Source organism: Columba livia, chromosome 4 (genome assembly GCF_036013475.1).
Source record: "Columba livia isolate bColLiv1 breed racing homer chromosome 4, bColLiv1.pat.W.v2, whole genome shotgun sequence".
Taxonomy (NCBI): Eukaryota; Metazoa; Chordata; class Aves; order Columbiformes; family Columbidae; genus Columba; species Columba livia.
Window position 1 is genome coordinate 12589778 of NC_088605.1, and position 24258 is coordinate 12614035.

The 24258-nt window shown below is 41.2% G+C and overlaps 1 protein-coding gene across 7 annotated transcripts in view; it reads right to left on the reverse strand.

Moving 5' to 3' along the window:
- SORCS2 (sortilin related VPS10 domain containing receptor 2) overlaps window positions 1-24258 on the reverse strand; it is a 558746-nt gene that overhangs the window by 456768 nt on the left and 77720 nt on the right. Inside the window, exon 1 of one of the 7 annotated variants that reach the window (XM_021288139.2) lies at window positions 7605-7923. The exons of the other annotated variants lie outside the window; for them this stretch is intronic. The gene's annotated coding sequence lies outside the window, so the exon portion shown is untranslated. Of the gene's footprint in view, window positions 1-7604; window positions 7924-24258 lie in introns of those variants that run through there. 7 annotated transcript variants of the gene reach the window in all.

Here is a 24258-nt window from a genome sequence, read left to right on the forward strand (position 1 = left end):
AGTCCTGCTTCAAAATGCAGCTACTGATAGAAGATAATCATTAATAATGGCACCTACTTTTTTGCAAGTATCTGCTCCCTTAAATCAGAATATTTTAAAAACTAAATTATATTTTAAATAAGAGTGGTACCAGAAAGCCAATTAAGAAAAGACATCTAGGCTTTATTTTTCCTGTTTCCTCACCCAGCAAAACCGCCATTTGGTTTCTCTCAGGAAAAAAAAAAAATTGGCTGCCTGTTTACAGTAAAAGGAAGAAAAGAGTTTTATTTTCCAATACAAAAATCAGTTTTAAGAGCAGAGAGTAGAAGGAGGGAATAAATATGAAGTCCCACACATCATTTTTTTCAGTCACCTCTGAACCACACACCCATTTTCCTGACAACAAACCTACTCTAATCTAGAATAGAGGTTGACAATGATGTTCCTGTGGTCACAACACACTGTTATGTCGGGCAAATAAATATTTCTTTTATTCATAATGTCCTTGTGTTCTGCTGTCCAAAGTCACTCAGGTGAATTTACTGAATATATTTTCATAACAGTAGATCAATTGGAAAGGCTTAGGAACACATAATTATTCCATATCATTGCTTCTTACTGCTGTGATGGGATAAAGTTATCCAATGGGGAAGAGGAGAAAAATAAATCCATTCCAGAGCACAGAGCGTTTATTTCTTCCTATTTCTCCATTTTTTTTTTTTCCAAATGTCCCCAGCTCTTAAGCAAACGATTCACTGCAGGAAATGAAGCGTTAATGCAGCTTCACGACATTTTGAAGCTACAGCTGTTTCAATAGACAAGATTTCTAGCCCTGAATGTACTAGTAGCACTTGGAGCTGAAAGCATCTATTGAGCGAAGAAGGGCATGACCCTTTGTTCAGTGACTTCGAAGTTGTGAGTCATATGGCCCGGAAAGAATTCCTGAAGTCTTCAGAAATAAAAGTGCAACATAACCATTGTGCTACAAATGGCTTCTGTAAAAAAGCGTATTTATCATTATGCACCAAACTACATAAACGAGTGTGAAAACCTTCACCACACTTTTCAAAGGACAAATGCAAAGAAATGGGATGCTGCAGGCCTGGACAGCCAGGTCTGCCTGATCCAAGGAGAGCTGGTTCAGTTCCCATGGCACAGGGCGGCTCTGGCCTCCCTCCACCTCCCACAAGCACATCCAGGCCAGGAGCAGCCGGTACGTGCACGGGAGATCTCCATCACTCCACAAAGACCAGAGTACCTAGAACACCATTTCATAACATCTATATAAATTGCTTTGCCAAAGAAGAGTGGGTGGGAATCACAACTGCCAGCGACTGTACTGTCTTGGGTCTTCTTCAGCAAAGATTGCGTCATTTACCAATTGTACAATACTCTTTTCTTTGCCTCTTAACAAACCTTTTTTAACAGCTTCAGTGAGAGTTCCCATCTCTCAGAGCCTCAGCCAGGGCCAAGAGGCAATGAATGAGTCCCTGAAAAGTAAGGAAATACCTGCAGGTATTGCCAAATAACTGCACAAGAGGTCAAATATAATCAAGCAGGTATGGGGAAATATATTTTTGAACTACTGGCATAAAATATAACTGAGATGGAGGAAAGAATGTCTCAATAAGCAAAAAGAGAGAGAGCACACACAAGGAACAAGGTAAAAAGCTAAGGAAACTAACTATCTGTCTAGGAAAGTCTCAGTAATTCCTGGTTCTAATGAAGGAAGGAGGAAATCACTGGAAAGGAGACAAGCCAAAAGAGAAAAATATTGCAGGCAGTAATATCAAAGACAGAAAAACTGGTAGGAAACAAAGGAGAACCTGTGGAAGAAGGGATAGCAATAGGTGTTTGTTCACCCAAGAGCTGTGAACCCTAGGTAGTGGTCTAAACAGAGAGTACTGATGTTTGGAAAAGCATTTATAAGAAATATATAAAGCATTTCTGTAAGAAATTAATCAACAGACATGCTTCCATGCTCTTCCTAACTTTGGGTATAGGTAACATCTTCATTAGAAATCTAACTAGTTAAAATAAATGCCATGGGTGACACAGTATCATTTAGGAACCTGAGGAGAACTACTAAAACCAAGCAAAGTGTTTGAGCAATACAACAAAGGAAAACCACCATAATGAAATGCACTGTGGAAAGATTCAATCAATTCTAAAATCAGCCTTGACTCCCCAGGAAAAGAGATCATTTCTTTGTGGTCATAGGGGCAGCTCGATTAAAATCCTTTGCTCACTATTATGGGAAATACACACTTCCATCTGTCAAACAGGCTCCTTTCCAGTGAAGAGGCATTGGTTAACTGTCTCCCAAAGTACTTTAGTTCCAACAGACCCCAAGTAATTCATTATTTGTCTAAGACAGGCAAGAAGAATGAATACTAAAGGATACAACAAATACTTTATATTCCTTTAGATGGGTCTTTTAAGTCAACAAATCCACACAAAAAATTATAAAGGTGAATCTGATGTGAAAATAACTGTTTTGCAGATAGACCATCAACAATAAAACATTCTGCAAAACGACTGGCTTGCCAGATGTGCAAGGGCCAGATGAACCCGTCTGGTGACAGCCCATCCTTCATTTTCCTGCCTACAGCTGGTGCGACACTTCCCGTGTCTGCAGACTCCAAAGGGTTAACCACATGAGGGGTTTTTCCTATTCAAAACTCCGTGCAACCTATTTCCTTACCCAGAACATCTTGTGCATTGTGCTAGCACACAATGAAACTATTCAGAAATTCTTATGATTCAGTCTTTTCTGTCATTGGTTTTAAGCTTCTGGCTAGGGAAGTGTTACTGTGGAATAACACAAGAGCTCCGCTTAAAATTAGCTGGGGTTTTTAATTCATCTCTTCCAGACTTAGCGTGGCACAAGCTGAAGAAGAATCTGGCCCCTCCTATTTCTCATGTCGTTAAAATAAATCCATGAAATGTGGCTTCATTGCTCTCTTCCTCAGATATAGGAATAATAATGGGTTAGATCATTAATGTCAGAGGGTCGCTAAAGCCCAAAGCAATACAATGATTTTGGCCAGCTGTGGGAGCAGGTCTATTGTACCTTAATGATTCAATAGGTGATAAACCTTTTCACTCTGGAAGGATGCTGCTATCAAAAGTGCATCGGCTTCTTCTGATTTAAACATCCATTTGCATCTGAAAATATATTCTTCCTGTATTCTGTGTGTGCTCCACATGTCATGCTTCACAGTAATCAAAGAACAGGGCTATGAATGACATGGATGTTTGAATTCTATACATCAGTGCTTATGGCTACTGATACCACAAAGTTAACCCATCTGTGGTTAAGGACAATAAAGAAAACCACTGCAAGCCTCTATGCCCCCAGAAAAGCTTAGAGAATAACTTCATACAAAAGCATGGGCAGGGAGGTGTCTCATAGAAAGGCAGTTTGTGGTTCCATCTCAGCTTGCCTCTAAGCATGAACTACACAATCTTGCTCCTGGGTCAGGTGTCCACACTAAAGAATAATCTGAACTGTAAGGGTCTAGTTGGCTTTATTTAGAACATGCCATGAAAAAAAAAGATGAGAAACTCTTTCTGAAAACAAAACTACAGAGGGTGGAGTTCATTCTTTCCAGGTTTGGATCCAGGCTGATCTGACAAGCCTGGATTCGGCCCTCAACTGTTGGAAAGACGGAAAATTTGCTTGCAGTTGCCCTCAGGAAGGGCGACTTGGGTAGCAAAATTTTGGTGGCTAAGCAAAATAAGGGGCTTGTGTCCAACTCGTTTCTCAGATCACAGAAGCCAAAGCTCTAAAAGATTATGTTATCTCCTTGCTGGAAGACAAAACCAATATTGGTTTACTAAAGATGCTGTATCATGGAGGATTTGCCACCACATACACACATCCAATTTTGATGAAAGTCTCATAAATAAAATTAACAAAACTGCCTCTCTCCCTGGCAGGTCATTTTTTATCATAGCCAAATTTCTTAACAAGTAGCAATTACCAAGCCATGTTGCCTGTAAGTACAGCCAACAGTCACAGGCTACAGGATGACATATTATATCCATGAATACCTCACAATTGAAGTACATTTTCCCTACAGGACTACATGACTGCTTGATTTAATTTTTCCTGACGTTTGGCCTGGAGCTTCTTTAAAGAAATGAACTTAGGATGCCTTTGCTGACAGCAAAGGACAAACCATAGCTATATACTCAAATCCTACTTAAATCATGCACACTACTCTTTTAAAATACTAATCCTGCATAAATTGCAGGATAGTCACTGAGATCTATTAGTCAGTGTTCATCTTCTGCTGTTTGAGGATGAGCTATAGGTCCACATATGCAATACAAAAGGTCCAGCATCCATCATACAATTGTGAAGGAATAAACACTTGCACTAGTGATGAATTTATCGATGTGGAAGGAGATATGCCAACTCGTCAGAATCACTACCACAGGTTTTTACAACCTCAGTCATTCTTACTATGAATCATCCATGTTCTGGTTTGCATTGGTTTCTTTTCCCTTTTCCTCCACAATGTTCTCTAAAAACCAGGTACATAAAAAGATGCCATTTCAAGAGTACTCCTAAGAGAGAGGCAAATGAAGTAACTTACTGTAAACTGGGGGAAAGCAGATAGATTAGGAATTAGAGTACTACAGTGCTTCTAATAAATCTCCTGTCTGAAGAGCAGCCAAAAAGTCTACATTCATTCTCCAATTAGGTTACATCTTTCTCTTTAACATCATGAAGTTGTCATTAATATTATGAAGTTGTGTGTCTCTCCAAATACTAAATTTAATGCCCATTATAAGTGACAAGTTCAGAAGGGAACCGCTCCAGCTGTGATACAGGCATAATAACACCACCTACATGGTATTTCAAATCGTCTCCTTGGAATGTATCTCAGTCCTACACCTGAGGACCACCCTACAGCTGTATGATCTCCAGTTCTGTTTGAATCCTTGGTTTCAGTATATAGAGGAGATGAATATGCCATAAGAAAGGGAATAACATAGTTTTAAATGTGTAAAGCTCTAAGAAATTACTTGCTGTTTCATTAACTTATTTTCACAAAAACAGATAGAAATGGTTCCCAAAGGCTTCAGAAAAGGAAAATTATGGAAAAATGAAAATTAGGCCTGGGCCCAGTCTTTCTATAAGGACAGTTCTCTCCAAGTTCTGCATCTTCACCTCTGAATGGTCTAACAGTAAATGCTCCTCAACACAAACTGATCTTCACTCACAAGAAGACTGGTCACCCAGGCCCAAGTCACAAAAGGCAAAGGCAGTGACCTACAGGAAAGCTGCAGAGGGACTTTTTACAAGGCCATGCAGTAACAGCTTTAAACTGAAAGAGGGTAGATTTAGATTAGATATAAGGAAGAAATTCTTCACCAGGAGGGTGGCGAGGCCCTGGAACAGGCTGCCCAGAGAAGCTGTGGATGCCTCATCCCTGGAACTTTTGAAGGTCAGGTTGGAAAGAACTTTGAGCAACCTGGTCCAGTGGAAGGTGTCCCTGCCCATGGCAGGGGGGTTGGAACTAGATGATCTTTGAGGTCCCTTCCAACCCAAACCATTCTAGGATTCTATGATTCTCAATCAGGCCTAAGTTTATCACACTTTCAGATGCCCACTATTCCCATTTCTCACTCTCCCAAATGTACAGCCTGCTTGTTTGTGAAAACCACAGGATAATACACTCCAGGTTTATGCCTTTAGAATAATCTCTTTCCTTTTTCATCCATCTACAGGATGACTTTTCTACTTGTTATCGGAGTATCTTGTGTACCCTTAGCAACCTTTAAGAATGTGGAGAAACAATCACAAGCAGTTGAGTTCCTGTTTATCAGATAAACCTTGGTCGCTAAGCGATCAAACTTTTTTCTTTTTTTTTTTTTAACTGAGAGCAGGAAGTGAAATGCACTTAAACTACCAAGAAGTAAAGAAATAGAAAGGTTTCCTAGAGAGAAAGATTGCCTGAACCACCCACGCTTCATGCAGTGTTGGTGAAATTTGTATGTTTTGGAAAAAAAAACTTCTCCCAACCTTCAAAACTAAGGCCAAAAGTCTCAATTCAATCTTTGAATATACATCATTTTGGAGAGGCAAAAAACATCTTTTAAGCCTTTGGGATTACACGAAGAGACCAGTCTGAATCATATCTCTCAAGAACAAACAACAGCTCCTTCCAGTTCAAATGAACTGAACTCTTTTTCCAAAAATCAATTCTTTCTGCTGAGCTCTTACTCTCCGATCTGTCCTTCTAGCGCACCTCATCCATATCTCCCTCTGCCCATGTTACTCTCAATAATGATTTTCGCTCTCCAATACTGCATCTCAAGCTCCTAGTCTTGTCTTCAGTTTCTTTTGCTCAAGGCAGTTGGAACTAAAAGATAGATCATCTGGTTTAAGACCCACACTTTTTCCTAGAGATAAAGCAGATCCTTGGAGTGACCAAAGCAAGTCATTTAGCACTCTGTTTCTGTTTCATTTATTTAGAGGAGAACATCAGGCAGGGAAAGACCCTGCACCACAACTGTTCACTTTCGGTGGAACTGGGACTTCATTACAGGACCCAAAGCATGATATTTCTGCATGAGATTTTAAATTCAAACATGTCTTGGTTTACAAAACAGTTTCTTAACAACAACGTAAACCTTTTAAATCACATATAAGCAGCAGAACAAAAACTCTACATTGCTGGAGCAGAAAAAGATATTTTAGTGTCATTTCTGGTCCATTAGATTTTAATTGGCTCCAGCTGGCAGTCCCATAAACTACAAGGTTTTCTACCTGAAGCCGAGCAGCTGTCCACACAAAGAAAATAAAAAAACATTCCTACCCAGGAAAAAGAAGAAAATGTGTTGCATGTAACGTCTTCCTTACTGTCTAACACAGAACCAAGTACAGTTGGTGTACCAGGTTAAACAACTCTTTCAGAGTTCCCTTCTATCCAAAATCCAAATAATCTCAAAATCTTAAATTCTGCAATACATTTACACATGGAAAATCAGTCATTCAAACACTCTTTTCCAAGGAAGCTGTATAATGCTCTACTAGTGAGAGACTTAAGTTTAAATATTATAAGCAGAAACAACAAAGATCGGGATTTTTCCAAATCTGTGCTGCTGCTTTACCTGCCTTGGAAGCACTACAGGACAGAGCACTTCCCAGCTTCTTGCTGGCAAACTCAACAGGCACCATGGATCAGACTAGACAACTCCTTAAATTTTTCCCACTCAGCTAAAAAGGATTTAGTCATGGCAACTGTGGAACTAAATTAGTTCTGCCACTACTACAATGAAGGATAATTTTAATCAAGTACAAGCAACTGTCTACATATCGCTTATGTATGTGTAGACAGATATCAACTGAAAACAGTTCACAAAAATTATAGCAGCTGTCATAGCAAACCCAGAATAAATAGCAACACAAAGAGAGATTCCACGTTTTCACTGGAAGACAAATATCAGAACTTGGTCTGCTAGATTTCAACTGCAGTATTACTTCTTCCTTTCATCTATTTCCCTTCAAGAATGAACAAGAAGAAAAAAAAAGAAAAAAAAAAGGAGAAAAAACAAAAAAGAATTTTGGTCTGACCTGCAGACAGGCCTTTTCAACTAACCAGCCTCACCTGTATTTCTGCTAGCAGTGGTACTAACAGACACGATACTGTCTCCTGCAATGGAAAAACACCTGCCAGTCCTCCGAGGAGAGAGTGCTTCAGAGGAGCTGGACAAGCCTTTCAGAAACACCATCACATTCCCAGCACCACTGCTGAGCTTCCTCCCGCCGTGAGGAGCACAAAGACAACCCCACCAAATTCTGCAGGTGCTGCTGAATGGCCAGCACACAGCTGCAAAAACCCCCTTCACTAATTGGTATGTGCAACACCTGTAGAAGAGGGACAGCACAGATCTTTAACATCTTAAAATGGGTGCCGTGTTCTCCCGCCTCCCTTGCCCCGCTCTGCTCCTGCTGTCACAAAGGGCTTTTGAGGAGCCAGAAGAGCCACGCTGGCGCACACCCAGCTGCGGTGGTGCACAGGCCTCCAGAGCTCGAGGCCTTGAAGCTTTTCTCCTCTGCTCAGGGAGCACCTGGGAGGACACAAGGCTCAGCTTTCCTCAGGCTCCGCTCAGAACCGAGCGGCCCTCACACTCCTGCGTCCCTCCTCCCAACACCCACCCAGGCAATAAAGCAAACAGACAGGGCTATTTAAAAAATGACCCTAATGATGTAAATTAGACAAACATTAATAAACTCAGCAGGTTATTTCCCTACTGGAAAAACCACCGTAGATCAGAACGGCTCTCATGTTGGTGATTCATATTGTTATACAAGGCCTGTGTCTGAAAATAAAGGTTCCACATGAGACCTGCATTGAAAACACCTTATCCACCAAGATCGCCTTTATTATTTCTGAACTACAAAGAGGCCAATAAAAGAGCTGTATTAAAACAGGTCCCCTGTTACCAGAATGCTGTGATTAAATGTTTGACTTACAGTTTGCTTTATTAAGCAAAGCAAACACCGGCAGCTTTCCAGATTTCTGAACTTTGCGTCACTTTTTAGCATTAGGGCTAACCCAAACCTGTTCACATCCTACAAGCCTGGAAACTGCACATAGTACAAAACCTGCAGGTTATATTTTATCCTACTGTAAAGTGTTAGACGTCTGATTATACAAGGGTTAATTTCCCATTATGGGGATCTCTTAAACCTACACAACAGAGAGACTAAAGAACCACGGGTTTTGCACTTGATGGCACAAGACTTTTGCCAGACAGCTACATCTTCTCATTTAAAAGTAACATATGATCTTATATTAAAATCTAGCCTAAGAATTCTCATATTCCTAATATTTTTGTTAATGAGGTCATTTCTATATGTGAAATAAAACATGATACTCAAAAGAAAAACACTAAGGGACTAAAGATAGCCAAAAGACTGCAAATACCCAAGTTAGAGTAAGCACTCTTTTTCTACCTCAATAGTGGAGAAAAACTTAAGCATGAAAAGAAGCTCCTTTAACACCTGTAACAGAACCCAGATCAATGGGACTATCAGCATGACAGTGTTGGATGAGGCCCCCAAGTGCCTGCCAGCCAAGCTCACCCTTCCAAGGCTTTCTCCAAATATACTGGTACAGCTGATCCAGACTTTGGAGATGGGGTGGCCATTCTAGCACTTAAGATCTCCCCCAGCACCACCTTCTGTTGTATCCCTGGTATGGATGGTTAATGTCATACAAAATAACTATTAAATTCTATGCTAGTAATAAAGAATATGGAAGAAGACCAAACCACCTCACCAAACACTATTTTTAAATATGTCAGCAACCAGTGAACAATGCCAAGGCCCAAATCCTCAAAGATATATAGACATCAACCTCTGTTTCAGTACCTACATTTATTGTTGAGGTCCTGTGACAGCCTCAAAATCCTACAACTCAGCTGTTCCTTCAGTCCCTCAGGTATACATACATTAAAGCCTACGCAAGTCTGTACACAGAAAACAACTCACCTTCAGCCCTGGGCCCACCAGATGTCAATGGGTCTACCCCAACAAGCCAAACCTTTCTCATCTGTTGTGCTGCAATGTTCCACTCCATGCCATGGATTATGAGAAGGAATGGTCATCTCGCTGTAAACTGCACGAAGAGAGGCTTGCGTCCAGCTCAGAGATGGACACCTAAGTGTAGGTGCCACACACAGGTGCAGACACTGTGAGAATTCACCTGAGCACTCCTTACAATCAATGGAGTCCAATACAGCTGCTCAGCTCATCCTAACACAGGCACTTACATTTGGTTAGCTCAACAGCCCTAGACTGCGTCGCTTTAGAAAATTAATAGCTTTAGACCCTTATAAAAAGACCTGTACTGACTTTATAATAGAAGCTTAGACTCCAGTTTCACAGGTAGACAACTCTATTCAGATATTTAAATTCACACACAGAATCTTACCCTGAAGTCTAAAGAGATGGTGCAGGTTCAGGTTTTACTGAATGTGTTCTCATCCAGTCTTTTGCACCCCAAAACAACGAGTGCTTTGACAAGGAGTGTGGGAAAGTTTATACCAGATACAGATTTTACAATGTATCAGTTTGTTATTTATGAATAAAATAGTGTGTGCTGTTTCTTCTGCCTGCAACTTATAAGTATAAACTAAATTATAGATACATAACTTAAGCATCGTTCCTCACTTTAGGTATAGCTGTTCTGTTCCACTGTATCACTCAGTACCATCAAACTTGTGAGGCCACAGAGGATTTAAGCATGTCATTTAATCATTCTCCAAAAGGCAAGCTGAACAATGTCACATCTTTATCATTGCATATGGCATCACTTACCCTGATAGCTGTAAAAGCAAGAATCACTGTTAAGCAGTTAATCCTGTCAGACAGGGATATTAACCTGCTATTTTAGAAGCCATTGCCATCTGATCGGTGCAGTAGTGACAACGATGGCTTCCCAAGGAACAATTCTTTCTGCCAAAAGAAAAAATGGTGCAAATAGCTTTGACAGACATGGAACTCTAGACCTGGTAAAGAAAACTTTTGATGGAAGTTATTTTAGTAAAGACAGTATTTGGGAAAAAAAAAAAATAGAGCTCTTTAAAACATTCATTAAGTTCCTGTAATACATAAAAAAATCATACATCTCCCTCATTTGTAGGTATACAGGCATACACTATTTACTCATCTCTGCCTACAGGGATAAAAATCAAAGAATGACCTCATGGCACAGTTAATGTCCTAGTAAGGATCTCAACCCCAGAGTGCACTTCAAGGGGGAGAAAGTGAATGAACAGAAGATTTCAAATCACAGATCAGCCATTTGCTTGAACAAGTACTGAGCTGAGACTGAGCACAACAACTGAAGGAAGCAACCGGACTCCGGGTTCTGGGCAGAATACGGCCATGCCAGCTGGACTCAGCTGACAATGACTCTTTCAGACATGAGATGTTTCATTCATATTTCACACAATGGCTAAATGAGTAATGAACAGATGGTTTTGCTATTCGCACCACTTAGTGGAGCATGAAATGATGCCCTGACAGGTAGGAGAGAGAAGAATTCAAAGCAGATGTTGTAGTAATACTACGGCAGCGTACAGTATGTCAAAATCCAGCATGCATAATACTTAACCAAAATGTATTCAGAGGCTCTAAAATGAGAGGTATTAATAGCTTTATTAGTATTATTATTATTACGTAAGCTCAGAGGTCAAAAATTACAATAAGCAAGGACACTTTAGAGTGAACTTGATAACTAATCCATTCAGGCCTGTATGTTCTTCTGCACTACTGGAAGAGAGACAAGGTTCATCCATTTATATATGACCTGCAAGCCTGACTGCTGCAGCGCACAGTGCGTGGGACTGACAGCCAGAGCTCTAAACAAACTCCAGCTGGTGTAACAGGCAGCCACCCAATTAGTAATGGATTCCCTGTCCCACAGACACATTGATGCTCTGGTCACTATATTGGCTACTATATTATCTTCAAATGTAGCCTATTATTTGACCCTTAAGTGGGAACTCCAGCATTGAGTTTCTGCCATTGTATGATGGTGTCTGGGGCTGGAAGTTGACTTGCCCCCTCAAGCTAACATGCAGACAACACAAAGCAGTGTTTAAAGGCACCCCGGTTCCTCTTGGAGGAAGTCAAACCATGCAGAATCTCACTCAGAAGCCAAAAAAACCCAGCTTCAAAGTATTTTTTGGATTCTTTTTAAGTCTCATGAATGACTTTTTAAGTCTAATTCATGAATTTAGGACTGAAAGTTTTCAATATTTTAAAAAGAAATCTAGCAATGCACACCACATTTCATTTCTTCCTAAAATATTTTAATAAAGTATTAGCCATTAAATTAAATATTAGTAACAAAATATGCAGTAAATTATTTTTGGAGTTATACTAAACACAGTGCAGGTTTTTCCTGCAACTATTGCAATATGAATGAAAACAAAATGAGTTTCTCTTCCATGACGACATCTGTGCCTGTGTGAGAAGCTGCACTCAGGAGTAGCATACCTACTCATACATTATCACTAGGATTTTACCCATACTACTGACCCTCATGGGCCTTTCCTCATATTTTTGGCCAAACACCTAGCTAAAGACAAGATGTTGGGATTGACCCCCATTCCACTTCCATACGCGACTGCAGAGCAGCTCCGCTGCTCAACGGGCATGTAAAGCCACCTTCAGCGAGACAAAGCTTCAATCTCACGTCTTTATTGTTTCCAGACTTTATGGTATGATAAAAATAACAACTGTTAACTTAGAAAGACAAGATGTAATTATGAGAGATGTAGCCTGCTGGGGTGGAGCACACCTACTTTCATGACACCCACGCAGCAGCCCTGAGTGCCCCAGCTCACCAGGCTCTGGGCTCCAGCTCTTCAAGGAGGGACCTGCAGAGCCGCTGCCTGTCTGCACCTGCCTGGGAGGAAAGAGACTGCCATCTGCTGAGTTAACCGCTCTACCGGCAAAAACGGAGCACAAGCAATGAAGAAGAGCTTCATGGTTCAGGCAAAGAGGTGAGAGAGTTTCCACATACATCAGCTGTTCCCACTAACAGGGATTCAACGGGGAACAACAATCCTAATCAAGCTATTTTCTTCTCTTCCCTCCTCCCCAGCTACTTTCCCTTAGTCAACAAACTGGTTTTCTAATGGGAAATATTCATTCAATATATACTTTTACAACATCTAACCCCTGTAATCCTTTTGCTCGGAAATACAGCAAGGGCTGTGCCTGCTGTTTTGCCGCACCAAAGAAGCGAAGCAAAAAGGTGGAGTATCAGAAAAAGAAATCAGAAAACGAGAGTGGAGACTTGCAAGAACAGAGTTCATCAAAACATTTATATGCAGAAGCCAGTGGAAAACATCAGAGAAAAAGCAGTAAAACCTATCATGAATAAAAAAGCATTGCCACAAACAGCTGGTCCCCACTGGCAGTGCAGTGGCTTGCTAGCAGTAAGACAGAGCTTAATAAGCCTTAGCACTTGAACAGCATCTCAAAGCAAAGATCTCAAAGCAATCACAGATATGAAGATCCCTGCTTGTACCAGGTGCTTTGCATGCTCATTATTAATATCCATCAGAGTTGGTGATGTTCAATATCTCACAGTACCCAACTCTAATTGATTAAAAGCCTCAAAACAACATGATGAGATATGAATTATGGCCTCCAATTTAACCAGGAAGAAGCTACAAAATAAAAGAAATTATTTCAGAAGATGCTGCATGCCTCCAATTTCCACTAATCTTCCTTGCAATCCAGAGAATATGGCAAAAATAAAGCTGAAACATTCAGTCCAGAACACCTGTATCAATATACAGTTAATTACCTAAATAGCAAGTGCTGGGAATGTTGGGTGTCCAGAATGAAAAGCAGAGTTGTGGGTTTACCTTAACAAACTAGATGGCTTCTATAAGCATCTGGTTGTAGAACAAGTAAACTCAAAATTTTGTCCATGTGACTTTTCAAATATCAGGCAGTAAGCTGATATCAAGGCTAGGATAAGAATACATGACTTTTTATTCCTAGCCGAATAGGCCATCCCATTTCTCTCATGATGGAAAGCGAGTCAAAACCAAGAGGGCAATTATTCCATTTAGCCAACTCTGCCCCGAAGGAAATAAAACTTTTCCGCTTTACTTCTTCCCAGTGCTGTTACAACAAGCATTGCCGCATAATTTCAGCCGGCTGCACCTGTTCTTGACAATGTCACTTTCCAACTGTGCAGAGATTTGGAAATGGTTATTAAACACTCATCAAAGAATAAAACCAAAATTGAATCTAAATGGAGTGTGTTACAGTGCACGGAAGGGAGGCAGCTGGCAGAGCCGCGCCGAGGCGTCCTGCCGGGCTCTGTGTGGAGCGGCACCCGGCGCCGCTGGGGGCATCACGGCGGCAGGGGCAGACCCCACATTCCAGGCTATCGGCTCAAATCAATTCTCCATACATAGTAAGAGATGTCTCGCTTCGTTTCCTTCTAACAGGCTGCTGTATATGGCCATACTTAGGCGCACCTGAACAGAATTAATTCAGCTGGTTTGTTTATATATATATATATATATCTATCTCAATACCACTGTTCATGTTTTATCTTATGCTCTTTCAAGTAGAATCACCCATTCTCACTCATTTAAGGCAGAAACGCCTGGAATAAAAGTAATTTCCTATACTATATACCCTCCAGGGAAAAACAATTAAGCTTATGGGAAAGTCAACTGTTTGCTTATTACAGCCAACATTACTTTTATCGAAACAAATTGTCTCTTGCATAGACTTAGAGATGCCACACTCCCCATCTCCCAGGGAGGTCATGTCATTGGCCAGGTCCTCTGAAGAGCAGGCTGAGAAGTAGCTACAAACACAACGCACCCCGTTTCCACTTGCAAACTGCCTTGCAGAAAGTCAGCGCAGGCTCCATAGCCCAACAGGCTCAAGAAGATCTGCTCTGATGAGAGCGGTACTTCCACAGGCCACCTCACTGCTGGTCCTGCCTACACAGTTGGTTTTAAAGGCAGCGTCTGGGATGTCTCTAGCGATGCACTGGGACCATAAACACTGGCTGGGAGCAAAAAGTGCTAAGATAAAGAGAATTACTCTGCTTTCCATAACTGATTGGGTTTCTAGGTGTTACAGACAGTTCAGAGGTTAGTACGGCTCAGCTCTGCACTAACAAACCTCAGCAGCACCTGCCAGTAATATAGTTTACAACTAGAGATTGTAAAATGGTGGCAACCACAAAGGGTAGACCTGAATGGCCACATTTTCTTCTTCACACTAATGAAATCTACAAGAAGAATCCAGCGGACAAGTAGCAAAGATACTGTTCTCAAAATAGAGGAGGTGCAAATACGGGGCAATATTCATATCTAGTCACCTCGACTTCATTGCAAAGCTGTTGGCTACAATATTTCTGCTTGCTGCAGTCATGCATACTGCCAGCCTTTTCAAAGCACTGTCTTGCATGATTTGGAGCTAAAGACCATGTTAGAGAGATGTTGTGACATTTTTCTGCTCAATTACTGTAAAATGTTAGTAAATAACTGATATCTTCACTATCCAAACTGTTGAGCTGCAAGTGGAGAAGGCGAGAGAGGAAACCTTGGGGGAATGCGTCTGATCTCATTTCTTGTCAGCGGTTCACTTCTGCCAAGTGCAGCCATCAGAAAATGCAGCAATTCTTAAACAGTTAAAACTGGAAGGACTGAACATCCCCCAAAGAAAAGCTAATAGGATACAGAGCTTTTCACCCCCGGGTCACTGGCTCAAATCTGGCTTCTCTGAGAGCGATGAGGCTGCCGGGCAGGCTCCTCAGCTGGGGTACAAGGATGCTCTTAAACCAGCCCAGGGCCTGCTGCCTGTCAGCAAGTTTGAGAAATAATCCCTTGCTCGCCAGTCCTGCTCTAGGAAGGGGCTGTAAGTTCTGCAGGCAGAATGCCTTGCAGTTACAACTGAGGCATATTAGTGTTGAGGATGAGGTAGAAATGCACTGCCCAGGATGCTCATTTAAATTTCAACTTTCATCTTCTGTCACGGTTGATGGTTCCAAATCCAGTGTTACTACTAAGCTCTTTTATTCAAGATGGGGTTTTTACTGTTTTTGCTTCATATAAATGGTCTGACAAACTCGTGTCAAACCACAGAGGAAAGGCAATGGCAAGGAATGCAAATTTAAAAGTAGATAAACTTTAAGGCTACGGAATAGTATTTTTTTCATACAGTGATACTGTGTAACTGCCTCCCACACACTGTTACAGATGTCAGATGTATAAATGGATTAGGGAAATTAGAGAAATGAATTAGAGTCATAAAAGGTCTGATTTAATGGGCACTGGAACAGGACTACAGAGACTCAGAACTTGTACTAATGCCAACAAAGCAAAAATTAAGATCACCTGCTGTAATGGCTTGAGGACAGATCTTTTAGATAGAATTTAGTCAAGTTAGTGGAATAACAAGTGAGAATTTAGTGAAGGTAGTGGAATAACAGTGATAAATTCATTTCCAATTATCTGGGTGAGTGTTTAGAATCATGGAATACAAGGGAAAGTATTCTGGAGGTCATCTGCTCCAGCGCCCTCATGGAAGCAGGGTCAGCTTCCAAGTTAGAGCAGGCTATGGAGGGTTGTACCCAAACTCTGAGTATCTCCAAGGATGGGGATCCTACAGCTTGTGTGGGGGCACCTGTACTAATCTAACCACCAATGGTTTTCATGGTCGAAAAAGTTTTTACTAATGTCTAACAAAATGTTTATGTTCTTGTTAGTGGCAACAGATCAAGCATGTCCCTGAATTGTTGCTAGTCCCACCCTGATAGCACAGAGGTTTCCCAATCAGATCTGATGATATACTGCATCCTCTCCTCTTTTTTTTCCTCTTTAACAAGAAAAAATGCAGCTGAAAGGGTGAAGGGGGGGGGGGGGGGGGGGGTGGAAATCTGCTTATTTGGCACCTCAGAATCCATGACATTAACTGCTGTGATTCTTCCCTACACCAGAAAACAAAGTCTGTGTGAGCAGTCAACGGTACCAGCATCAGTTTTACAGATGGTGAAGCTGTCCCTAGGTATCCTCTTCTCAGAGGCACGAGATATATATATATATATATATCTGATTCCATTAATATCTATCCTATGTTCTGGGACATTTTCATTCTGAAGTTCCACTCCTGTTATTCAAGAAACCACAGAAATCATGCCTGAGGAGGTTATTTCCACAACGGCAGCATGGTTTTGGTGGTAACACAGTTTGCTGCAGGTGATGTTATAAGGCATAAAATCTCAGCTATATTAACTTCATCATGGTAGTCCCTTGGGATACATTACTGGAGGTTCTTCTTACTATAAAATTCAGTTTTTAAAATAAAAATGACCAGAGCTATATTTAGTCTTTCGTTCCAGCTGAAGAGGCTGTTAGAACTGCGTCTCCAGTGTCTTCAGGTAACACAGAGCGGAGCATGCACATGACAAAACACAGTTCTCACAAAGCATGTGATGGAATAAAAAGTAGCACCACTTCACTCAAACTAGAATATGTCACAGTATTAATGATTTAGATATTCAAAAGCTTTCAACTAACACTCAGGCAACACAGTGGAACATCATGTCAATATTTATAAATATATGAATACATTAAGATAATAGCAAAGAGAATTCTCTCCTACTAATTGACTCCTTTCCAATAAAGACTTTGCATGAATTACAGTTCTCCCTGATTCTTCTCTGACAGAGAGATACATGTATTCTCAGGCAAATTCAGCATTACTGGGGGGGGGGTGGGGTGGTGTATTTTGTAAAAAAGAGAGTATTTTTTTTTTCTTTTTAGGGTTTTTTTTTTGGTAAATGCATTGAAACTTACCATTGAACAAAACCTACTCAGAAATCATTGAATTTCTGCTGAAAGCTTAGATTTTCCAAAACAGATTGTGAATTCACATGCTTAATTTAGCAAGAAATACTGAAAGGACTTGAGGATCTACTCTCTCAGAACTGGATGTTTTCATCAGGTGACAAGATAGACATGTAAAATCATCAGTGATTTTTCAAAGGATAAATCAGCAATCAGCTCCTAGAATCACAGGCCCAGGAGACCGAGCAACTAACATTACACACTCATGTAGGAGAAGACGAATACAGCACCTTACCCAGCGGAAGCTGCCGACACAAGTCAGTGAGACAGCACATAATTAGCCAAGCTGGAATTTTGCCCAGATACCCAAGTTAACAACCTAGAACATACATATCATGGATCTTTAATTACCACCAGCATTCAAAATCTAAGTTTTATGCATCATCTGAAGTCAGCCCTGGGAAATAAGTAAAGCTTCCAGTACACACGATTGAGTGAAAAACAGTAAGGATTTGGGTAACTCGTGGAGAAAAAGGGAAAGAGCTGGTCAGATCTGCAAAGACCACTCTAGGAAGGTAATAGGGATGCAGAAACTGATTTTTTTTTTCAAATGATTTGCAGCTAGCAAGTCTCTTGGAGAAAAAAAAGGATTGGGCATAGCCAACTGGCCCTTTTCTGTCATCGGTCAAAGGAAGTTTGATGCTGCTGCTTCTTGATTTAATGTTGGCTCTACTCAGGTATGAAAGGGAATTTCAAAGCTACACCACTGTTTAAAGAAACTCTTTTTGCCTTAAAGATTTTAGAGAACATATTGATTGCATTACCAAGAGACAAGGAACACCAGCTTTTAAAGAGCTTCTTTTGTTATCATCTTCGTCTGACTCTGATTTTCTTCTGGTTTTCATTTTCTTATGTGTTGTGATACTTAACAACAGTGAAGTGTTAGATGTACTTCCCGTTGCTAAAAAGGGTTTTATTTCTTCATCTCTCTTAAAAAACATATTGCAGCACCCTTTTTAACATGTGTTAAATTGTTTTACGTAAAACACTGTTTAGAAAAGAGTTATACCAGAGATATTCTGAAAGGCAGAACAAAATCAGGATTTTCTTTGGCATCTACTGTAATTCTTCAGTGAGCTGGCTACTATTTTAATCAGATGGGACTTTCTTGTCACTGCCTGTCTATACCATCCCACTGCAACAGCACCCACACATCACGTAATTCACTCTCAGTAAGAGCAGGGACCAAGGGGCAGGAAAAAAAATCAATGGCTTTAACCTGGTTTAAAACATTTTCTTTGGTCTCCATTTTTTAAAATTCATTTTAGCCAGGAAATTGGAAAAATCATTATTATTCACTCAGATTTACTCGTAAGACCTAGATGAGCCAGCACTGTGCCCTTGTGGCCAGGAAGGCCAATGGCATCCTGGGGTGTATTAGAAGGGGGGTGGTTAATAGGTCAAGAGAGGTTCTCCTTCCCCTCTACTCTGCCCTGGTGAGACCACATCTGGAATATTGTGTCCAGTTCTGGGCCCCTCAGTTCCAGAAGGACAGGGAACCGCTGGAGAGAGTCCAGCGTAGGGCAACAAAGATGATGAAGGGAATGGAGCATCTCCCTTATGAGGAAAGGCTGAGGGAGCTGGGTCTCTTTAGTTTGGAGAAGAGGAGGCTAAGGAAGGACCTTATTAATGTCTATAAGTATATAAAAGGTGAATGCCATGAGGATGGAGCCAGGCTCTTCTCGGTGGCAAACAATGACAGGACAAGGGGTAATGGGTTCAAGCTGGAAAACAAGAGGTTCCACCTAAATAAGAAGAAACTTCTTCTCAGTGAGGGTGACAGACACTGGAACAGGCTGCCCAGGGAGGTTGTGGAGTCTCCTTCCCTAGAGACATTCAAAACCTGCCTGGACATGTTCCTGTGCAACCTCATCTAGGCGATCATGCTCTGGCAGGGGGATTGGACTGGATGATCTTCTGAGGTCCCTTCCAATCCCAAGCATACTGTGTGATACTGTGATGAGGTCTTTGGCCACAAGACCATCCGTCTTACACATGCTGGCGTTAAGGAGGCAGCAAACCAGGCACCAGCACAAGCACACACACCTGTGTCAGGGTCTGACCCCCTTCTCTGACACTGTGCTAAATTACACAGGCTACAAGGTAAAACCATGTGTTCATTTCCTTGCCTTTTCCTTGTTAATGTGTCGTTCTCAAGTTATTTTTCTCCGTATATTTTGGCTACAGCACAGATGACCCATTGTAATTTGCCTGTGAAGTCTCACTTTGAAGGTCTCAGATGTTTGGTTTTGCTCAGAAATGTGACTACATAAAGATTTCACATTTTATTGCTATTTTTCTTGTATTCTACTGCCCTTGTAGAGCCTGAGTGAAATCTGCTCAGTGAATGAAATCTGTTCAGTGGAATAACATGAGCAGGGCATGCTGCTTTCTGCTTCTGCTGGTCCTGCAAATCCAACTCAGCAAACAGAGGAGGAACTGGATTTTATTCTGGTTCACACTTCATCAGCAGGACTGTTAATGAAGTCCCAGCATTTTCACCTGCACCACCACATTAACAGAACCTTGTTTAGCGCTGCAGCAACAAAGAGTAAAGTACAGTAGAAACCCGCTGTGCTGCTCTGGCGTTTACTTTATCCCCCAGATCTCTTTGAAGGAAGGATTAAATCCACAGCTGAAATAAACATCTCTCTTGAAGAAAAAAAAAAAAAGGCCAAAAAAACCCAACACACAGAATCCCTCTTAAATGTCTGTGTTAAATCCGGCTTTTCAATAGCATTACTCTGCTGTAAAATCAAACAGGATCTGCAAATCGCAGTAATTCCTCAAAAAGGGAGACTTGTTATTTGTTTGTAATTTGTGTTACTCTTCAGAAATACATCTGCTAAAATAAGAAGTCGACAGTTTTTACACTGCAAAGGGTTTTTCAGTTTCTGGTTTTGCAAACAAATAATAAATCACAAGGCGGAAAATACTTTGTCTTTCGGCAACAGACATTTTAGTAGGGTCCTGGGGACTTGGATTTTTTTGTTGTTTGGGTTGTTTGGTATGTTTTTTTAGGATTTCCTGTAGAGTAAATCATGGTATCAGGAACAACTGTTTTGCTACTTCAGGGAAAAAAGGAAAAAAAAAACCCAACCAGGTCAAACTTTCCCTTAATTAAGATGCAAGAACACCACCAAAGTTCAAGAAGATATGCAGGATTTAGAAGATGAATGCAGGTCTAAAAGCAAGCAGACTGACAAAGTTCTCTTATGTATGGACAAAAGGCCAGGAAAATAGCAATCTGGGAACTATAAAGTTAAGTCACCTATCACCAAACACATTTAAGTGCTTGTACAGGCAATTACAGATCTACCGAGCAACCAATAGCAACTGAATTAGTACCTTAATTCTGATACCCTCTTTGGCTTTTAGGCACATATTAGGAGCTTAAAGTTTTTGTGAGGGTTTTTCCTACAATAAGCCTTAACATCTGCAAGCTGTGTTCAAAATCGTATTCATTACCACTGCCAAGAATATGAAAGGACATTACCCAGCGCACACAGGCAGGAGCCAATTCATCTAAACTCAGCATGAAAATGTGCTGTTACTATTCAAACCAGAGGGCACAACAGGCAATGAGGCACTGGCTGGCCTTTGCTGCTGCAGCGTTGATCAAATTATCAAGTAAAATATATTCTGATTTGAAAAAAAAAAAAAAAAGACAGACAGTAAATGACATCTTAAGATGAACAAAACCCAAGCTTTCTCCAGGACTAGCAACCAATTTAAAACTTCAAGCGTATTTCTGGTTTGGGCATACTAATGCATCATTGAAAAACAAAGCAGATAGCAAGCTGGTGCAGTCAGTTGAATCAGAGATCTGCCTGGAGATGTCTGTGATGCAATTAGGGGATAACTTGAGGGCTGAGACTCATGATGAAGCACTCACAGAAAGTCACCAGGGCCCAGCTGATTTACAGTAACAGGTCAAGCAACAGTATCTATGGTGTGTTGGAGTGCTCTGAAGGGCTCAAGGTGCAAGGAAAAATGGGAGTCAGTTCCCAGAAAGGCCAAATCTGGAAGGTCATCCATTAAACAACAGCAAAACAGTCTGGAATAACTAGAGCAGGTATCTATCCTTCCCTCACCTTCAGAGGCACAACTCCCGGGGAGCATTCAGAAAGTAAATTATGGCCTGGGGAGACAAGTCAACTTTGAACACATCCACAGGTGGTGAAGTCTCCAGAAAAGAAACGAAGCCTCCACAAGCTGATTCAGAATCACAACCTGTTTCTTTTTGAAAGAGGTAGACAAGTATGAAATCTGGTTCCTCAGCGCCAAGCTGATGAATACCCCTTTCATACCATTTGCTGACAGCCATCTAACCACAGGGCCACAGACATGCAGAGAAATGTCACAGCAACAGTGTCACTCCCAGCCAGGAGATCAGAGAAAATTCCCCCTTCAGGCAGCGCACACTCCAGACACATGCCAGAACAACTCAAACACAAGAGAGTGAAAAAATCTTCAGCATTCAGAAGGTTATTTTCTATCTTAATTGATTGTATACAATCTGCAACTTCACCCTGGTGAAGGTTGCGTGCAGGGAGCCCATTGCCAGCTCTGCCCTCAGCACAGACAGACCCTCCGGCCCCTCATGCTGAGGTTACTGGCAGTCGATCCCAGCTCCACCACTGGCCCAGTAGCCACGGCACATCTGGGATTTAGATAATTCACCCATGCAATACTTCTAATACCACAATATATCTTGTATATAATCTTTAATGTATCTAAAGCACTGCTACCTCCTTAGATGTAGGATGATATTCATACGATTTATATTTACATCACACTTACATGTCTCACACATATTTCTCTCATCCCACTTTCATTAGATAATCCAGGTGTTAATATAAACCTGCATTGTAGCTGGGCAGTGACTTTAACCTCTCCTTTTAGCACTTCGTTCCCTTCTGTAATAATCTTTCACCATGCAGTTTGCTGCAGATTTTTTTCTTATTTTTTTCCTTTTTTGTCTTTTTCCTGCTCCTCATTACCTTGGCAGCCCAAGGGAAGCAGGGTTTGGATTAACTTTCAGAGAGTCCATGGAGGAAGTACAAAATACTAGAGCTCATCCAACCCGATCCCTATTTCATTTAATATTCACTGGAATATTTATAGGTCATGGCATTTTGTTAAATGTGAGACTGTATGCAACAGCACTTTATCTTAAAAATAGATTTGTTCAGGATAAGGACATGAGTTTGAATACACTGTACTTAAAGGGTTTTTTTTAATAACTTTAACATATTTGTCTCCTACAAGCAATTACTTCAATGGCCAAAGAATACAGGAATGTAGAGAGAGCACTTACAAAAGTGAATCTCATTTTGTTTTGCATATCATTATTAAAAAGTCACTCTTGAAAAATAAAGGAAAGAGACGAAAGAGGTCAGGTGTAATGTAACCTAGCTGCTCAGGAGGAAAATTCCCATGTTGAGCGCAATGTTAAATCAATGAAGCTTAGCAAATTTTAAAGAGGAACGTTTACAGTTACTTCATAAAGTAATTGAAACGTTTTTGCAGGACCCTCTTCCCTTGCCTTCACTTTGTCCTCTGAGAGAGCTATGGAAGTTGATTTGGTATAAACAGGGGATTAGTTTCCTCTCTCATTGCTCACTCCCCATTTGCTCTGTTTTGACAGCACAGCTCGTTACTAAAGCAGAAACACAAATACAATTCTGTTTGCTTCACAGTACACAGAGGCCACAGCTACTCGCACTTCCAGAAACTGAAGCAGAAAGGGATGATCAGCAAGCCAGGGCATTCCCAGCTTCTGTTTGCATCTTCCAAAGCCAGAAGAGGGTATGACCATGACAGATCTTTCTATGTCCTCTGCACAGCAGGGCTGGGCCAGACCAGCAATGCCTAGCGCACCAAAATCCCAGGAGAGGAGAGCAGGAAAGAAGGGGAAGGGGAAGGGGAAGGAGAAGGGGAAGGGGAAGGGGAAGGGGAAGGGGAAGGGGAAGGGGAAGGGGAAGGGGAAGGGGAAGGGGAAGGGGAAGGGGAAGGGGAAGGGGAAGGGCAAGGGGAAGGGGAAGGGGAAAGGAGTCATGGCACTGCTCTTTCCATGGACCAATGCACAGGGAATACAACCACCGTATGTTGGTTCTTGGAAGCACTCTGCCTGTTAATGCCGCCTTTGAAATTTTATAACTTCACGTTACAGCTCCAGCTGAGCTGTAATGCTACTGCTAAGTCCTAGGAATTCAGGAAATTAATACATTTTCATAAATCATGTCAGGTTTTCAAATTCTCCCTCTTGCACACAGCCTGGTCTTGAAAACAATGATCAGTACCATTTCACAGGTTGAGTACAGTTGTTTGTGTCAGCCACATAAATCTGGAAGATGCCCACAGTGCTCTAGATTTACACCTCTAGAATCAAAAGCAGAATCCAGCTCTGTGGTTTCAGCCTTTGAAGTGTTTTCTGGAATGTTTCCTTTTGCTGAACTGCTTTTGATTTTGGATTTCCAGTGCCACAAAGACTCAGACAAACAACAACAACAAAAAACATCTAGTAACAATTACATCATAGCAAAATTTCTAATTATAGTGGGTTTCATATCGTCTTCTTTTCCTTTCACCCCTAGTTGCTGAACAATGCGTACATTTAGGACACAGACTGCATGGTCTAACGATGCAAGCAAAGAATCCTCCTGATATCAAAAACTACTTTCACACAAGCAAGGTGAACAGCATTTGGCCCAGAATCCCTAATAGGGGGAGAGGCTGAAGGCAAAGAAACCAAAAATGAGAAATTGAATTCCCCAAGGCTCAGTGTCGCCGTGTCAGCATCAATGTGGGCATTGCTCCATTTTATTTTATACAGACGTGAACTTTAGCTAC